Source organism: Leopardus geoffroyi, chromosome A1, assembly GCF_018350155.1.
Source record: "Leopardus geoffroyi isolate Oge1 chromosome A1, O.geoffroyi_Oge1_pat1.0, whole genome shotgun sequence".
In the NCBI taxonomy this organism is placed as follows: Eukaryota; Metazoa; Chordata; class Mammalia; order Carnivora; family Felidae; genus Leopardus; species Leopardus geoffroyi.
In genome coordinates, this window is record NC_059326.1 from 176,634,254 (window position 1) to 176,652,799 (window position 18,546).

At 47.0% G+C, this 18,546-nt stretch overlaps 1 long non-coding RNA gene across 1 annotated transcript; it reads right to left on the bottom strand.

The window, feature by feature from the left end:
- Positions 1–1,793: 1,793 nt before the first annotated feature.
- Positions 1,794–18,427, bottom strand: LOC123610538. The gene is made up of 4 exons (XR_006718184.1): positions 18,279–18,427; positions 16,776–16,857; positions 12,117–12,198; positions 1,794–1,981 (listed from the first exon to the last, which is right to left on the bottom strand). It is a non-coding gene; the product is annotated as an uncharacterized LOC123610538 (long non-coding RNA).
- Positions 18,428–18,546: the final 119 nt, after the last annotated feature.

Consider the following 18,546-nt stretch of genomic DNA (forward strand, 5'->3'; position numbering starts at 1 on the left):
TCTATGATCCACCTCCATCCAGATCCTTCTCCAGGCTTGCCTCTTGGCCTTCCCAGATAGGTTCCTGAGGCTGAGGCCTGGTGGGAGGTGGCCAGAGCTGGAAAGAAAGTCCACTGCCCTACTCGGGTCCTCTTAGAGCACCTTAGGGCTTGTGCTCAGAGGTCAGGGGTCTTGAGTTCCGGCTCTGCCCCTTTTCGGGGGATGTTGGTCATGTGCCCCAGTGGCTCTGAGCCCCAGTTTTCTCATCTGTAAATGGGGGAAATTATTGTACTGCCCCCCTGGCATCAGGTAAAGTCAATCTAAGTACCTGGCATGGAGCAAGGGCCCCAGTAATGCCAGTTCCTGCTCTTGTAGGTGAGGAAACAGGTGCTGGGACCTTGGCATTCTAAGGGCTGGGTGTGGGGCTTTCTCAGTGTTCCTGTGCTTCAAATGTTCTGGGGTCTCTTTTAGGTCACAGACGTTACCAGGGCCCCCGCTCTGTGCGTAGCAGGGAGGCCACTAGGCAGAGTCCCTCGGACAGCGTGGGTAGGGGGCTGACCACAGCCCAGCCACAGGGTGCTGTGGTCTCCTGAAATTCTGCGGCCTGTGTGACTCAGGACCAGCTCCCAGGCATCCCGAGGCTGGCCTCAGTGCCCTCAGCAGCAGCAGGAGGATCCTGATAGGGCCCTCACAGAGCACTGTGTGGCAGTGACATTAGATAACATGATCCTTAGTGGCTTCTCTGCGCCCAACTCTGTGGAGTTTTCTCTGAAACACCCAGAGGCAGGGCTGGGCGGTTGTGTCAGAGTGAGGTCACCAGGATGACTGGCCCCCCCGGACCATGGCCCAGTGGAGCTTCAGGGCTGAGCTCCTGACTTGGGAACCCAGAAACCCAACCACTCCCGCCCCTGCTTCAGTTGTTAGTCTAGAAGCTCTGCTTCTCAGTTATGCCCACATACCTCAGGGTCCCAGCTGCCCGCCTGGAAGGGGCCTCGGGACTTTTGAAGGGATTTTGGAGGGCTGAGCCAGGCAGCTCAGCCCCTGCCGGCTTTGGTTCACTGACTCAGCCTCCCCCTCCCCCTCCCCCCACCCACCGACCTTTCCTTCCCACTGGCTATTTGTATGGGCATTTCCTGTCCCTTGAATAGGTAAAGAAAAGGGAAGCGAAAGAAGCTCAACTTGGGGCTTCTTTAACCACTGGCAAATCATTTTCTTAATTATTAATTACACAAAAAGATAGGGGCTTGGAGTGGAAACGGCCATGCCTGAGAAGTGTAAATTGCCTCTCCGACCGCATCCTCCTTCCAGAAGGACCTGTGTGTGTGGCTGGGGGCCTCCCAGGTCTGTCCTGTGTGATTGATAACAGGCCCACACGCACACATAGCCTTTCTTTTAAAAAAGAGGGAACCTACATCGAGCCTCTACTATGCGCCAAGCGTTGTGCAAGTTCCTCAACTTGCTTTTTCTGTCAACAACATGCTGGGTATTAAAGATAATTATTTAGGTCAGTAGATTTTGGTCTTGGCTGAACATTAGAACCCTCAGAATGGTCTTTGAGGTGCCTGGGTGGCTCAGTCGGTTAAGTGTCTGACTCTTGGTTTCGGCTCGGGTCACGATCTCGCAGTTCACGAGTCAGAGTCCGGCGCTGGGCTCTGTGCTGACATGGTGGAGCCTGCTTGGGATGCTCTCTTGCCCTCTCTCTCTGCCCCGCCCCTGCTCGTGATCTCTTTCTCTCTTTCTCTCAAAAATAAATAAACTTTAAAAAAAAAAGAAAAGAAAAGAACCCTCGGGATGATTTTAAATCCCGTGCACAGGCCCCACCCTAGGCTGGTTACATCGGAGGTGCCGGGGATGGGACCAAGGTGTAAGGATTTTGAACCACCCGGTGGTTTCAGTGTGGAGCGGGGACTGAGAACCACTGCTCTGGGCTACGGTGTGTGTTACACGGGAGCTAATGTCGCCAGCGGTCTCTGCTTTGAAATCTGCCAGTGCTGTTTTCTGTCTGGGAAAATGAAAAAGAGAAAGATGTTGCTTTTTTTTAAGTCAGAGAGCTATCCCTTTATTTTATCCTACTGTCATGTTGCCTTTGTCTCCTCTTGGGAAGGTGGCTTTGCCAGGACCAGGACTTGGGTGAGGGATTGGGTATCTGCCTACCTGTTAGTCAAAGAAAGCTGTCACAAGGGACTGAGAGATGGACCCAGTGATGGTCTGTCTTGTGAAGAGCCTCCCCAGCTTATCCTGGCGCAAGTCAGCCCAGTGTCACCTGTCCCGTTCATTTCTACTGAAACGGCTCTATGAACACTCACCTCCATTGTGGACTTTGGTGTGTTGATAATTAGGTAGCTTACCAATGGTGTGCGTGTATGTGTTTGTGGTCCTGGACAAGTGTCTCTTCTTCGCCTTGTGTCCCTAACGTCCCAGCTGGTGTGGTCTGTGACCTGTGTCAATAAATACCTGCCAAATAAAGGAACCTGAATAGACAGCACTGTTTGTGAGACGCTGACTCCAGGCCCTGGGCTGAGGGCTCACTGGCTCTGCCTTATTCTGTCCCTTTAGCGAGCTCTGTAGGAGATGTCGCTGCTATTCTCCCGTCCCCTCGGTGAGGAATGGAGGAGGTTCAGAGGCCGAGGAGGTTGAGGTGGGCGGGCAGCACAGTCACTTGTACTCTGCCCATCCTTCACTCCCGACACCCCTGCACTCCAGGAGCTGACCACCTGCCTCCGGGCTTCCCGTGAAGCCATGGGTCCCCAGGATGGACATCTGTGACCTTGAGGGCATGTGCTTCACGTCTCTGGGCCTGCAGTGTCGGGGGACAAATAGTGATCATGACACTAACTACTGGGTTTGGTGCTTGCTATGTGTTACCGTGCTGGGACTTTGCACTGTGAACTCATCTCATCCTCTCCCAGGTGAAGGAAGTCCTATTATTATCCCGTTGACACACGTCCTCCCTGTCACTGTTCTGCCCACAGGCTCCTGCCCTACTCAGAGGAGAAGCCCAAGCACTCCGAGTGCCCACCAGCCCTACAGGGGCCGGCCCGCTCCTGTTCCATCACACTGGCTTCTGCCTTCTCTTTCTCTCTCTCTCTTTCTTCTTCCCTCCCTCCCTCCCTCCCTCCCTTCCTTATGCCATATTTTATCCAGACACAGCAGATTCCCTAACCAATGTTTCCATTTAGCTATATTTCTCTCTTCTTACTTTTTAATTCTCTGCCAACCTTTTAAAAGAAAGAGTACGTTGTTTGCTCACTTCGTTCAGCTGGAAGTGGGCTTTTCTTCCTTTAGCCCAGCATTCTCTCATGTATAGGATAAAATTGCATTATTTAATTTTTAATTTTTCTTTTACATTTTTTAATGTTTATTTATTTTCGAGAGAGCGTGAGCAGGGGTGGGGCAGAGAGACAGGGAGACACAGAATCTGAAGCAGGTTCCAGGCTCTGAACTGTCAGCACAGAAACTGATGTGGGGCTTGAACTCACGAACTATGAGATTATGACCTGAGGCGAAGTCAGACGCTTAACCAACTGAGCCACCCGGGTGCCCCAAAATTGCATTATTTTAATACTTTATACTTTTTCCATGCTATCTCTTTTTTATTATTTTGACACTCATGTAGGTCTCAAACATTGACCTTACTAATGAGATCAAATTCTCTTTCTATTCATTAATTTAGCAAGACTTTGTTGAGTCCCATATGAGTTGCATTTTGTTCTAGGATTCTGAAAATAAATACTAAGTAAGGTCCTCAAGAAGTTTATCCCAAAGTGGAGAGACCGATATCTAACCCCTACGCAAAGGCTGTGCCATCATACTATGACCCATGGTTCTCTATGGCAAAAGTGTGGCATCTATCCCAGCTGTCACAGCTCAGGAAGGGCTCCTGGACCACGTGTAAACTGAATCTCAACCTGAAACCTTGAACTGAATTTTTGTAATAGCTTTATCGAACTATGTTTTAAATATCATAAAGTTTATCCTACTTGAGGATACAATTCAATGCTTTTTTGGTAATGTTACCAAGGGGTGCAATCACCCCAAAAAATCCATTTTAGAATGTTCTCATGGCCCCCCAGTATGGTCTCTCCCTCACGCTCATTTACAGGTAATCCCTGTTACCACTCCAACCCTAGACAAACAGTCATCTACTGACTGTCTCTATCAATTTGCCTTTTCTGGATGTTTCACATCAGTGGAATCATACACTATGTAGTCTTCTTGTGTCTGGCTTTTTTCACTTATTATAACACCTTTGAGGTTCATCCATACGGTGGCACCTGTCATTCATTCATTTGTTCTTTTTATCACTGGATAGTGTTCTGATCTATGGATTTGCCACATATTTTCCTATCCACGGATCAATCGGTTGACGGGCATTTAGGTTGTTTCCAATTAGGACCTATTATGAATAATACTGCTATAAACACTGACTCATAAATCTTTCTGCGCATATGTTTTCGTTTCTCTTAGTAGACACCCAGAAGAGGACTTGCTGGGTCATGTGGTAAATTTATGTGTAACTTTTTGAAGACCTGCCAAACTATTTTCTGAAGATGCTGCCCCATTTTACGTTCCCTCCTGCAATGTGTGAGGGTTCTGTTTCTCTAAGTCCTAGCCACATTTGTTATTGCCTGTTTTATTTTATTTTACTTTATTTTATTTTAATTTTTTTAAAATTTATTTATTTTTGAGAGACAGACAGAGCATGAGTGGGGGAGAGAGGGAGGGAGACACGGAATTCGAAGCAGGCTCCAGGCTCTCAACTGTCAGCACAGAGCCGGACATGGGGCTCGAACCCACAGACCACAAGAATGTGACCTGAGCCAAAGTCAGACGCTTAACTGACTGAGCCACCCAGGTGCCTCATTATTGCCTTTTTAAAAAAGAAATTATAGTGGGTGTGATATAGATCTCATGTCACATTTGCATTTTTTTTTTAATGTTTATTTATTTTGAGAAAGAGAGAGAGAGCTGGGGAGGGGCAGAGAGAGAAAAGGAGAGAGAAAATCCAAAGCAGGCTCCACACTGTCAGCGCAGAGCCCTATCTGATGAACCCATGAGATCATGACTTGAGTCGAAACCAAGAGTCGGACACTTAACCGACTGAGCCTCCCAGGTGCCCCACATTTGCATTTTCTTAATGACTAATGATGTGGAACACCTGTTCATGTGTGTCTCAGCTATTGGTATATGTTCTTTAGAGAAATGTCTGTTCATATCTTTTGCTCATTTGTTGGATTAAGTTGTTGTTTTCTTCTTATTGAGTTGTAGAAGTTCATTGTAAATACGGGATACAAGTCCTTCGTGGGATTTGGTTTTGCAAATATTCTGTCCCAGTGTATTGTCATTTCATTTCCTTAATCGTGGCTCTTAAGTACAAAAAGCTTTGAATCGTGATGAATTTCAATGTATTAATATTTTATTTTATAAACCATGCTAAGAAATGTTTGCCTAACCCAAGGGTTTGAGGATTTTTTTTCCTATGTATTCTTCTGAAAGTTTTATTGTTTTGGCTCTTACATTTAAGTCAATGATCCATTTTGAGTTCATTTTTTTGTGCATGGTGTGAGGTAAGGGTCTAAGCCCTTTCTTTTGCATATAGATGGGTAGCCAATTGTCCCGGTGCTGTTTGTTAAACAGATTATCCTTTCCTCCAATGAACTACTTTGGCATTTTTGTCAAAAATTGACCACGATGTAAGAGTTTATTTCTGGACTCTTAATTCTGTTTCATTGATCTATTTAGTAGTACTTACATAACCAGTACCACACTATCTTGGCAACTGTAGCTTTGAAATCAGCAAAAGGAAGCCCTACAACTTTGTTCTTCTTTTTCAAGAATTTTCTGGTTGTTCTAGGTGATTTTCACTTCCATATACATTTTAGGATCAGCTTGTCAACGTCTGGGAAAAAATCCTGCTGGCATTTTGAGATGGATCATGTTGAATCCATAGATCAGTTTAGGGAGTACTGCCATTTTAAGATCAAGTCTTAAAATCCAAGAACATAGCAATGTCTCTATATTTATTTAGACTTCCTTGATTTGCCTCAGTAAAGTTTTACAATATTGAGTGTAGGATCTTACACTTCCTTTGTTACATTTATTCCTAAGCATTTTATTCTTTTAGATACTGTTAGGAGTGTATTCATATATTTAAAAAAAATTTTTTAACGTTTATTTATTTTTAATTTTTTTTTTAACGTTTTATTTTTGAGACAGAGAGAGACAGAGCATGAATGGGGGAGGGGCAGAGAGAGAGGGAGACACAGAATCTGAAGCAGGCTCCAGGCTCTGAGCCATCAGCCCAGAGCCCGACGCGGGGCTCGAACTCACGGACTGTGAGATCGTGACCTGAGCTGAAGTTGGCCGCTTGACCGACTGAGCCACCCAGGCGCCCCTTAACGTTTATTTATTTTTGAGACAGAACACAAGCAGAGGAGGAGCAGAGAGAGAGGGAGACACAGACTCTGAAGCAGGCTCCAGGCTCTGAGCTGTCAGCACAGAGCCCAACATGGGGCTCGAACCCTCAAACCGAAAGATCATGACCTGAGCTGAAGTCAGACACTCAACCGAGCCACCCAGGAGCCCCAGGAGTGTACTTATATTCTTAATTTAATTTTTGGCTTGTTCATTGTTTGCAGGTAGAAAAAAATTGATTTCTATACACTGTTTTTGTATCCTGTGACCTTGTTGTGCTTATTAGTTACATAGTACATGCTTTTAGATTCCTTGGGATTTTCTACATATACATACCATGCTGAGAATAAAGACAAGTTGTACTTCTTCCTTTTTTCCTCTTTGTTGTTTCTTGCTCCTGTGAAGTCTATTCCTGTTTTGGGATGTCTGCCTTGATTGTTCTTCCTCCAGATACTCCCTGGCTCACTCTCTACCCCCCTTAGGTCTTTACTTCTTGTTGAGGCCTTCCTGGAACACCCTACTGAAATCAAACCCCTTCTGCCCACCCCCAATGCCTGCCCCATACGGTATAACCCATCTCTTGCTTTATATTTTTCACAGCACTGACCACTTCAGACTTTGTACCTCTCCTCTGTCAAGATGGTCCCGAGAATTTCCAAGAATGAATAATGTATCTGGAAGGAGGGCCCAGGCTGATATCTGGCCAATGTTGGGTGAAGGAGTGTCCAGAAGGAGTTTCCTCTGGGGCGCTCAGTCCCCTGCCCCACCCTTCTTGGCTGGGAAGGGAAAGTTCTCTCGAAGCAGATGGGATGACATTCAGGAGGCATTGGGTGGGGGTACTAGCAGCTGCCAATGACACGAAGTTGAAGGGCGTATCCACACGTGCCTGCCCTGGACACCCCACCCATACCAAGAGAAGGCCCTCGGGGATCCATCCAAAGCCTTTTTGCACTTGCCTTCTCCCGGATAGGAAATGCAGGTGCAGGGAGGTGGGGAGGACGGAGGAGGTTTCCCAGGGCCTCCTCCAGCCACCCATCCTGGTAGAGGGGATTCCGCTTTTGGAGACTCTATTTACTCCCTTACGACCAGGAAAATACACTCCCTATTTGCATGGGATTGAGAAACAGGGTCTCTCTGCAGCCCCTCCCGTATCTGAAGCTTGCCGCAGAACTAGGATTGGGGCCGGGCAGGGGGGCTCCCAGACCAGGCGTGGGAGCGCGGGGGGCTGTGGCGGAAGAAGCCCCTGACTAGATGCCAGGCAAACCTGGATCCGGTCCTGCTCTGGGTTTGTGCCGCAGAGTGAACTTGAGCAGGAGGAGTTGAGCCCTCCAAACCGAGGTTTCCGCCTCTACCAAATGGATCTGAGGAAGCCACCCAGGGGTGGGGGGCTAGACTCCCGCACTCTGGGTCTTCATTTCTTCATCTGTACACTCAGTACTCCTCACGGGCTGGAGGCTCCAAGAAGATATTATCCATCAAAACAATTTTTTTTTTTTTATCGTAGTAAAACACACTCAATATGAAATTTGCCATCTTAACCGGTTTTTACATCTACAGTTCAGTGGCATTAAGTACATTCACCTGTTGAACCCCAAGAAGATACAGTCCTTTAAAAAGTCCTGTTCATCCCCCATCCTTCCCCCTTGTGGCCCACACCTGTGCTCGGTGTCACCTCTGCCCTTGTTCCTGTTGCCCTGAGAGGTGCCATGATTTAGGGGTTCCTCTCTCTCCCAGGCTGGGGTGATGTTACAGAGTGGCACGGCAGGGCCAGCCGCCATGGGCGACGCTGTTGGGGCAAACTCAGAGCATCACTGGTTGGGTCCTGGTGGGCTTGTGGTCCAAAGCACACACTGTACATTTCAGCTCATTCATTCAAGTCACTTATCCCTCCTGAGAGCTTTGGGGGCGGGCACCACTGTTATCTCCATTTTGGAGATGAGGAAACTGAGGCAAAGGGAGGCTATGGGACTTGCCCCCCAACACTCTGCCTTGTCACGTTACTGGCAAGAGATGGGATTTGAACCCAGGCGCTTGGGCAGGGCTGCAATGCTGTCCTCCAAATCATAAACCATTTGAACTTAAACTTTTTACTCGATGCCAGCACTCTACCCTGTGAAATTTACTATGAAAGTGGTCCAATTTTGCTTCCATTGTAAGTTCTCTTCTATTCGCACACCTTCATTTAGAGAACCCTAGAACCTTCTCCACCAACGGATTGCTAAGTGAATCATTAGGTTGAATGCACAATTGCTTTACTACAATCCCCTTGTCCTCGATTTCCAAGTGGTGCCTGAAATTACTGAATCTAAATTAGAGCGCAGAATATTAGCCCTTAAAAATAACTAGTGCTTGTAAGAGTCATCAGAAAGATCCCTGTTAACTCTTGGGATGACTCATTAAGTAAAATAACTGGGTCCAATTTAAGGCTGTTTCTCTCCAGCCTATTAAGGATTCTCGGGGTCTGGGATACATATCAGTTTAAAATCAACCAGCAGAGCTGGGAGAGTGCAAACCTCCATGGATTTGACAGTTACCAGATTGCTGGGGGCTTGGTTTCCTTGTCTGTAAATGGGGACCACCTCATGGGGATAGTACGAAGATTAATGAGTTGGCTGTGTAAATAGTGCCTGGCCCCCACAGTAAGCATTAGATCATGTCAACAATTATTACTGCCTCAGCTGAGCTGGCTGCTTTCACGGACGGCTTTGGTTCACCAGGAGTTCACCCTGAGGCCATGTGACCGGACCCCATCTTTTATGATGAAAAGTTTCAGGCATACAAAAAGGTTGGAAAACTATCATTCATAAACAGCCTTACATCCACCACATAGACTCAACAGTTGTTAATGTTGTGCCATTATCTTGTGTATTTGTGTGTTTTCTTCTGAACATTTAGAGGAAGTTGCTAACATCGTGACCTTTCACTGAGAAATTCTTTTTTTTTTCATGTTTATTTATTTATTTATTTAGAGAAAAAAGCACGCGTTCGCGCACAACTTGGGGAGGGACAGAGAGGGAGGGAGGGAGAGAATCCCAAGTAGGCTCTGCACTGTCAGCATGGAGCTCGATGCTGGGCTCAATCTCACAACCGTGAGATCATGTCCTGAGCCAACATCAAGAGCCCAGACGTTTAACCCACTGAGACACCCAGGCGCCCCTCACTGATAAATTCTTCAGCACGCATCCTTTAAGAAAAAGATACGCTCCTAAGCAGCCACCAAAGGTAATAATTCCATAGTATCCTCTAACAACCAGCCCATAGTCAAATTTCCCTGGTCTCAGCAGAGGGGTGCCATCAAATTTTGGATTTTTGCCAATCTGATGGATGAGTCTCTCAGTGTAGGTATAATTTTCTTGTCTCTTATGATTACGAGTGAGAATCTTTTTACATGTTCAAGGTCCTTCAGCAATTCTGTTTCTGTGATCTACCTGCTCATGATTTTTGCCCATTTTAAGATCATATTTTTGCTTTTTCATCTCTACTTCTAATCACTCCTTATATATTGGTGAAATTAGCCTTTGTTTTTAAGTTACAGATTGTCTCCCATTCGTATTTTTTTAAAGCTTTTCTCGCTTATGGTTAGGTTTTTGTTTTTGTTTTTGTTTTTTTTTGCCATGAAAAGCTTTTTAAAAACTTTGCTTTAATTTTATGTAGTTGAATGTGTCAACTTTTTCTTTTATTGTTTCTGAATTTTGACTCCTAACTCAAAAGGAGTTATATCCCTATCACTTCTGAGCTATGAAGGAATGCCCCTCAGTTTTCTCCCTCAAGTTGTAAGGTTTCATTGAAAAAACCTGAATCTTTGGGGGGCACCTGTGTTAAGTGTCTGACTCTTGGTTTCAGCTCAGGGCATGATCTCATGGTTCGTGAGTTCAAGCCCCACGTGGGGCTCTTTGCTGACAGTGCAGAGTCTGCTTGAGATTCTCTCTCTCTCCTTCTCTCTCTGCCCCTCCCTGTACTTGTGCATTAATGTGTGTGTGTGTGTGCACGAGCTCTCTCTCTCAAAATAAATAAATAAATTAGTTAAAAAATCTGAATCTCTGGTCCATTTGGTATTTATGTTTGGTCTGAAGCTTGAGTCTACTTTACCTTTTGTTTTTCAAAATGGCTATTCAATTGTCTCAGGGTCATTTTTTTTAAAAGTCCGTCACGTCCTAGTGATTTGAGTTGTTACTTTCGCCATACGTCAAATTTCCATTTGTAGTTGGCCAAATTTCTGGATTTTGGATTCTGTTCCATTGCTCTGTCTGTCTATTCATGCTCCTAACTATACCATTTTAATTGTAGAGACTTTATGGCATTTTTAAATATCTGGTAGGGATAACTCCTACCCTGCTGCCCTTCTTTTTTAGTTTTCCTGGCTATTCTTGATTGTTTATTATTTCATATCACCTTCAGAATCAACTTGCTTAACTCCAGGGAAAAAATTTAAAAAAAACATCTTCAGTATTTTCATGAAGAGGATGTTAAATGGATCTCATATTTACATGAGCCAAATGGACATCTTTATGGTATTGAGTCATCCGATCCAAGAACATGTTATTTTCAGGGGAGCTCTTTTTGGGGGGCACAGGCTTTAAACAGGTTGACTTGTGTCGCTCCCAAAAGGTATACTGAAGTCCTAACCCCCAGTACCCAGAATGTGACCTTATTTGGAAATAGAGTCTTTACAGAGGCCATTAAGTTAAAATGAGGTCATTAGGCTAGGCCCTAATCCAATATGACTGGTGTCACCCTACAAAGGGAAATTTGGACACAGACACGAGCACAGGGAGAGCACCACGTGAAGGCAGACATCAGGGTGATGTCCCTGAAAGCCAAGGAACACCAAAGACCTCTAACAAGCCACCAGCCACCAGGAGAGGGGCTTGGAACAGATTCTCCCTCATGGCCCTCAAAAGGCACCAGCCTTTCTGGTACCTTGGTCTTGGACTTTTGGCCTCCAGAACTGTAAGACAAATTTGTTTCTGTTTTTTTTGTTTTTGTTTTTTTGTTTGTTCGTTTTAAGAGAGAGCCAGCACGAGACAGGGAGAGGGGGAGAGGAAGAGAGAAAGAATCCCAAGCAGGCTCCATACTCAGCATGGAACCCCATGCAGGGCTCAATCCCACGACCCTGGGATCATGACCTGAGCTGAAATCAAGTCAGATGCTCAGACCAACTGAGCCACCCAGGTACCCTGACAAATTCGTTTTTTTAATCCACTTGGCTAGTGGTGCTTTGTTACAGCAGCCCTAGCAATATACTAGAGCCCACTTCTCTTAGGGCAGGAGGGAGCCGTCCACCCACTACTTCAGGACATGGGGCAGCATTTGTGTGCTTTCCTGTCCCTGACCCTAAGCAAGCCCAGCCGGGTCTGTTTCTTGCCTGCCTGAGGTTGAATGTGTGAGCCAATGAATGCATTGGAAAGCTGGAGGTGTGACTTCACTCTCAATGGGTGGCCAAACCCATTGAGGTCAAGGCCAATGAATGAGTCATCTGTGCAATGTGGCTCAGTGAGTCAGGGAGCGTCAGGCAGAAAGCCCAAGTTTGGGGCCTATTTTCTCTTCCCTTTCCTCTGGAACCTAGAATCAGCCCCCTAAAAGTCATCAACCCCAGAAATAAACAGTGAAATAGTGTAACACATCACCTTCTTGACACACCCATTGTGTGCTGGGGAAAGATAAGGACAAAGGACTTAGAAAACAGAGAGAAAGAGTGTGAGGCACCCAGCCGTGACCCTTACTTGCTGTGTGCCTTTGGATGGGTTAGTTAACTTCTCTGGCCTCGGTTCCTCTGTCTCTTCACATGGGGGTTGGTAATGTTACCTGTTGGACAGGGTTAGTGTCACCACACAAGGAAATGAACACAAAGGACTTAGCAAAGGGCCGGGCTCAGAGCAAGAACTCAACAGAGATTGGCAACGATTATGAATAAGAACTGCCCCTAAGTAATGTACCCACAAAGGCAAAACTGTGATCCACAGCTGCCGAGTTTTCACCTGTGATTCTGAACATTCTGCAGGTAACTCTTCCCCCTCCTTGCCTCAGGGAAGAGTTTGGAATAGACCAGCCATGATCTCATTTGCTCCCTCCATCATTAATTAGTGTCTTCTAATTATGAAAAGGAAATTATGTCTCAATTCATACTCTAAGAGAAATTAACAACAGAAAGGTGTCATTTCTTAAGGTGGCGTCAGTTCTCCCCCGCCCCCTCCCCCCCCCCCAGCAGCCTGGGGCGTGGCTTGGGGCTATGTTGGCAAGCTGTGTCCTCGGCTCAGGGACAGGTCTGAGTCATGGAGGCCCTGCTACTTCCTGGTCCTGTTCCTGGGCTCATCTTCACGGGTTTGTTCAACAAACCTGCTTTGAGGTTTGTGCTGGGGACCAAGAGAGGCAAAGAAACCGTGTCCTTGCTCCCAAGCTAGTGGGAGAGACAGAAATGGTCAGCTATGGAGACCGTTCAACACAAGATGCTGGGGCTTCATCTGGTCCCACAGCAAATCTGAGAGTTGGTCTCTTGGGTTATTGCTGCCCCATTTTACAGGTGAAGAAACTGAGGTTTCCGGAGGAAAGTGTTCGATAATCAAGGCCCATCTCTCAGAGAGACATTTTATCCAGACATTTCTATTTCACATCAGTCCTTCTGTCTCCAGGTAGACCTCCCCTTCTTTGGGTATCTTTCCCTCATAACCTTCTCCCAGCTGGGTGAGGGTCCCTTTTTTGGCCTCCCCAACCTGTACCCTGGCACTTAGCACCTGGCTTGTACTTACTTACTAACAAGTGTGGCCCTCTGTGAGAATGTTTGTTAATTGAATGACGGCAGTGTTTTAATTTCTGTCCATCGCGAACCTTTTACTTTGCTGTATTCTACCGGATCTAAGATGTCAGCAATTCTAAGTCTCCCTCACTAGTTTATGCACCATTAAGAAAGAAAAATGCTGCTAATTAGCTATGTAAATTAACTATGATATGCTTCTGATCGTAAGTCATGTAAGGAATATTAAAATATAAAAAGATGTGCCTTAGATTCCATGAGATATATTACAAAAATCAATTACTGCTTTTAAACACATCCTAGGGGAAGAAGATGCTATAAATATCCACATATTAATAATAACAAAGTTTACTAAACACCCTCAGCCAGGCATTGTTCTAAAGCAGTTTTCATTCATGATCTCATATCAGGGGTTGGCAAACTTTTCCTGTAAAGGGACAAAGGTAAATATTTTAGGCTTCGGGAGCCAAAAAGCGTCACAACTATTTACCTTCCACTGCGGTGCGAAAACAGCCACAGAGGATATGGAAACCAACAGGTATGCGTATGTTCCATAAGACTTGATTGACGGACACTGGAATTTGAATATCATACAACTTTCATGTATCACAAAATATTATTCTTGTTTGATTTTTTCCACAACCGTTTGACCTATAAAAACCATTCTTGGCTTGTGAGTTGTACCAAAAGAAGGAGTGGGCTAGATTTGGGTCAGGGACTGTAGTTCAGTGACCCCTGTCTCATATCAACCCTACAAGATGCTATTATTATCCTTATTTTACACATGAGAAAATTGAGTCTCTGAGAGGGTAAGTAACTTTCCCAAGGACACACAGCTTGTGAGTGGTCAAGCTGGGATTCTAACCCAGGCAGTCTAACTTTGTATCTTGTCTTTAACAAGTTACCCTAAATAGAGTGACTATGGTTTACCCTAAATACGGGTGCCCTCTCATGTTTTTCACTCTTTCTCCTGATCATAATAGTTCCACTCTTGTGCTGAAAAATTCAAACCACACGGAGTTATAAGGAAGAAAATGAAAGTAACTCCACCCTCCAGAGATAAATGCTTACGGGTGTTGAACACACAGCTTTCACAATGCTGACTAGATTTAGAACATTCTGAACACTGTGTGACTTTGGAGAGGTTGCCTAACCTCTCTGGGCCCTTGTCTCTCAAGCGAGGGTGCTGGCTCCCATGACGCAGCCCTGCAGGCCCTCTCAGGCCTGACCCTGGATTTGTGTTTGTAAGGATTGCACAAGAGCAGCTGGCTCTGTCCTCACCGCTTGGGTGTGGAGGTGAAGTCACCCATTGCCAGCCCCTCAGGATGGGTCAATTGGTCGCCTCCGGTGGCTCCCCCAAATCCCAAGCACTGAGTGACTTCAGACAGCAGGGACACCGGGGCCTGACTCGGGCGTCCTAAGAGGTTCAGGCTCCCTCCAGGGATGGTGCCAGGAAGCCTTCTGCCCAATGAACAGAGCTCCAGGCAAGCAGGGAGTCAGAGACTTCAGCCAGCAAGCCTGGGACGGAACGGGCACAGGCAGAGGCTTAATAGACGGAGGCTCCTGCGGCGGGAGGCCTGGGCCCCATTCCATCTCTCAATCAGACAGGGCCAGGGTTTGGATCTGTGTCTGACGATCACCAGCTGCGTGACCTTGGGCACATTCCCTCTCTGAGCCTCTCTCCTTGCCTGTGTAACGGGGAGAATAACCACCTCGGGGGATCACTGATTAGTTCTTCAGACGATACTGTAATGAGCTGGCACAGAGGAGAGGCTTAATAAATGGCCGTTTCTGTCCCCTTCTCTTCATATACTTTCCGAGAGTATGCTTGTATCTATTTATTTTTAAATGTTTATTTCTTTATTTTGAGAGAGAGAGAGGGGGGTGAGGGGAGAGAATCCCAAGCAGGCTCCTCGCTGCTGGCACAGAGTCCAATGCAGGGCTTAGGCCCATGACCCATGAGATCATGACCTGAGCTGAAACCAAGAGTCATACGCTTAACCCACTGAGCCATTCAGGCGCCCTTTGGCAGTATGCTTTGAAAAAGTTCTTCCACCGTGCCGCAGATTACGACGTACTATATGTCAGGGCTGCATCCAAGGGAGTACAGGTGTGGAGGCCCACAGATGAGAAAAACAGTCCCTGCCCTCAAGCAACTCAGGGAGGGTAAGATAAGGATCTAAGAGACTTTTATACAAATAGAACCTTTGGACAAAGTCCTCCAGGGTTCAAGGGAAAAGGGTGGAGAAACCAGGGAAGGCTTCCTGGAGATGTCACTTTGGCCGAGTCTTGGAGGATGGAAAAAAGATATGGCTGAGCCCAGCGCGAACAGCATCCTAGCCGGGAGAGGGGGAGCAGTGTGAGCAAAGGTGTAGGGGTGGGGACACAGGCCCACTGAATTTGCCTAGAGAACCAGAGAGCCAATGACAGTGGGGGGGGGGGGGGGGGGGCGGGGGAGGTTGGGCCGGATGGATGGGTGAGGCCAGGGGTGGTGTGCTTTGGATTTGGTGGGAAAGGCGGAGTCTTGGAGGGTACTGAGCGAGGGCAGAGGCTGTCTGACAGCCTGGCCAAAGACCTATGGATTCTGAAAGAGAACATGAACAGCAGGAGCCAGCTCCCTCTCCTGAGAGCACCCGTTCTGGGTGTGACCCACCCAAGGCCCTTTCTCACACATGGTCTTCCTTAGTTCTAGACGGATAGTATTCCCAGTTTACCGGCGGGGAAACCAAAGCTGACAAATGTTAAGCTGCTTGCCGGAGCTCACAGAGTAGCCAGTGAGCTGGGCTGCTCTTGGACTATAATCTGTGAGAGTGCCACCCTCTCTCCTTCTGTTACGCCAGGACAGATCCAAAGTCCATTCTGAGGGCAGGATTTGGACAGGGCTTGTAGGGTAGTCATTGCTATTATCGCCATCACAGGAAGGAGGGAGTGGAGGCTCAGCAAGGGAAGTGACTTAGTCAAGGCCACATGTTAAGGGTGGGGAGTCCAGGCCAAGCCTTCAGAGTTCAAACCCTTCCCATTACCCCCCACTGCCTCCGGGTTTATTTCTAAGCACATCTAAAATGGAAAAGAACCCAGGGGCACCTGGGTGGCTCAGTTGGTTAAGCATCCGACTTTGGCTCAGGTCATGATCTCACGGCTGGTGAGTTCAAGCCCCGCATCGGGCTCTGGGCTGACAGCTCAGAGCCTGGAGCCCGCTTCAGATTCTGTGTCTCCCTGTCTCTCTCTGCCCCTCCCCTGCTCATGCTCTGCTTCTCTCTCTCTCTCTCTCCCTCTCTCTCTCTCTCTCTCTCCTTCAAAATAAATAAATATTAAAAAATAAAATGAAATAAAATGGGAAAGAGCCCAGGTCAGAAAGGCCCAGTTCTTTCCCGAGTCAATACCCATAATTCATACTCCTTTATGCCCTGCCAGGCCCACAATTCCAGCCCCACTACCATCACCAAAGTCTAGATCATGTTGGGCATCTCTTGGACTCAATCCTCAATAAGACGCAGCATCTCCACTGTCTGGACTGAGGTCTTCAGTGGCTACGCCTTTACCACCACACTCCCTGAACTGAGCCACTGTGTTGGTTGGTCTCAAGGAGGGACCTTTTCCTGAGCTGCGCCTCTGTCCCAACTACACCTACCAGTGACTTGTGGTGATCTTCTCCCCAGGTTCTGATGCCAGACCCCGAAACACACGGTGGATGATGATATAAGAACTGCTTGCTGGGAAGGGGAAAACCAAGAGGTTTAGTGAATCATAGTGAGAAGGGGTAGGGTAGGGTCTGGGTTCCTTACAGTTACTGTCCGCTCACTTGGGCCTCAAACCACGCACAAAGTAGACCGTTGTAAACCCATTCTACAGATGTGGGCTTAGAAGCCCATAGGGGAAGAGATTAGCCTAGGGTCACCCAGAAGCAAGATAACAGCACGGGGGTTCAAACTATGCTCTTTCCAGAAAGAGATAAAGAGGAAAACCCACAGAGCTCAGCAGACACCTGACTCCGGGGCCAGACTGTGCCACCAGCACTATAATAGCTGTATAAAAAAAAGTTTTCTTTTCTTTTTTTTAAATGTGGGTAGAGGAATATATAATGAATGCTGTTGGTTAAAAAAAAAAATGGGGCAGATAAAGCTGGTATGCTGTGAAAAGTCAGCAGCTGTAATATTTTATGATTCAATGCAAAAAATATGTTGAGTTCCTCAGCTGAATAAGTGGTATAAACAAATAATTTTTTCTTTCTTTCCTTTTTTTTTTTTTTAAAGATACAAGGAGGGTATTGCCATTATCTGAGGACCTCTTTGCTGTCCTCAGACAATGTTCATCTGAAGGTAGAAAATGCCCTTAACAGCACTCAACCCTGAACTTTTCTAGAACGTAGGCAGAAAGTTTGAGCATGTGTAGACACGGAAGCTAAACAAGGCAAATGCAGAAGTTGCCTCTGGTGATAGTCCACAGATCAACGATACATGGTACATGAAATCCCCATCCCATCCCCCCTCTCTGCAACAGAGAGGAAGAAACCGCAGAATGTTCCTGACTCGGCACCCTGGCGGGGTGGCGCAATATTTATGTTTGTGTACCTAGCACAACGGTGCCGCCCTCCACTGCCCAGGGGGCCGTCACTGACGCTGTGCGGGTGGCCGCACGGGGTCTTCCCAAACGTTTGTCCTGGACTCTTGAAGCGCCCTAGGACTGGATTTCGGATTCAGTCCGTAGAGATGACAAGAGTCAGGGCTTGGGGGTTGAAGCCCCTGAGTCCAGCTCATCCTAAGCGCCCTAACAGTATATACTCGTGGAGTAGAGACCTGGAGAGGCTCAACCTATCTTAGGCGAACGCAACCAGAAACGTGTCCTGTGACCTCTGGGGGGCGCTGTCGAGCCACGCTGGGGGTCGCCTCCCCAAACGCCGAACCCCGAAATCCACGACACCTTGCGATCCCATACTTGAGATTTCAGCCCTCTTACTCGCCTTTCTCGGCTCAAAGTCCACTAGAACTACTTGCCTGGGGATAACTTGTTCCCTGTGGTGCTTCGATTGGAAGGCATTTGACTTGTTAAATGTATGTTTTTCTAAAGTAGCCGGAGAGCAAATCTGGAAAACAGGAAAACTTTTCCCTGAACTTACTTCTCCATCCCAACTCACCCCGGTTATCCTTAGTAGGAACGACATTTCCACCGACAGACTTGTTAATTTTTCTCCAACCCTCATTTCAGGTTCTTCTCTGTACCCCTACCCCCAGCATTGTGACATTGGTCAAGTAAATCGCTTCTCCTGGGGAGCCTGTCCGTGCCTGGTGGTGACGAGGCAATGAGCGAAAGGGGCACACGTGTATGCAAAAGCGCAGGAAGCCCCTTTCCGATCGGGGCGGTGGCGGAGGGGAGCGCGGGGACGGGTGCAGGGAAGGGGGAGG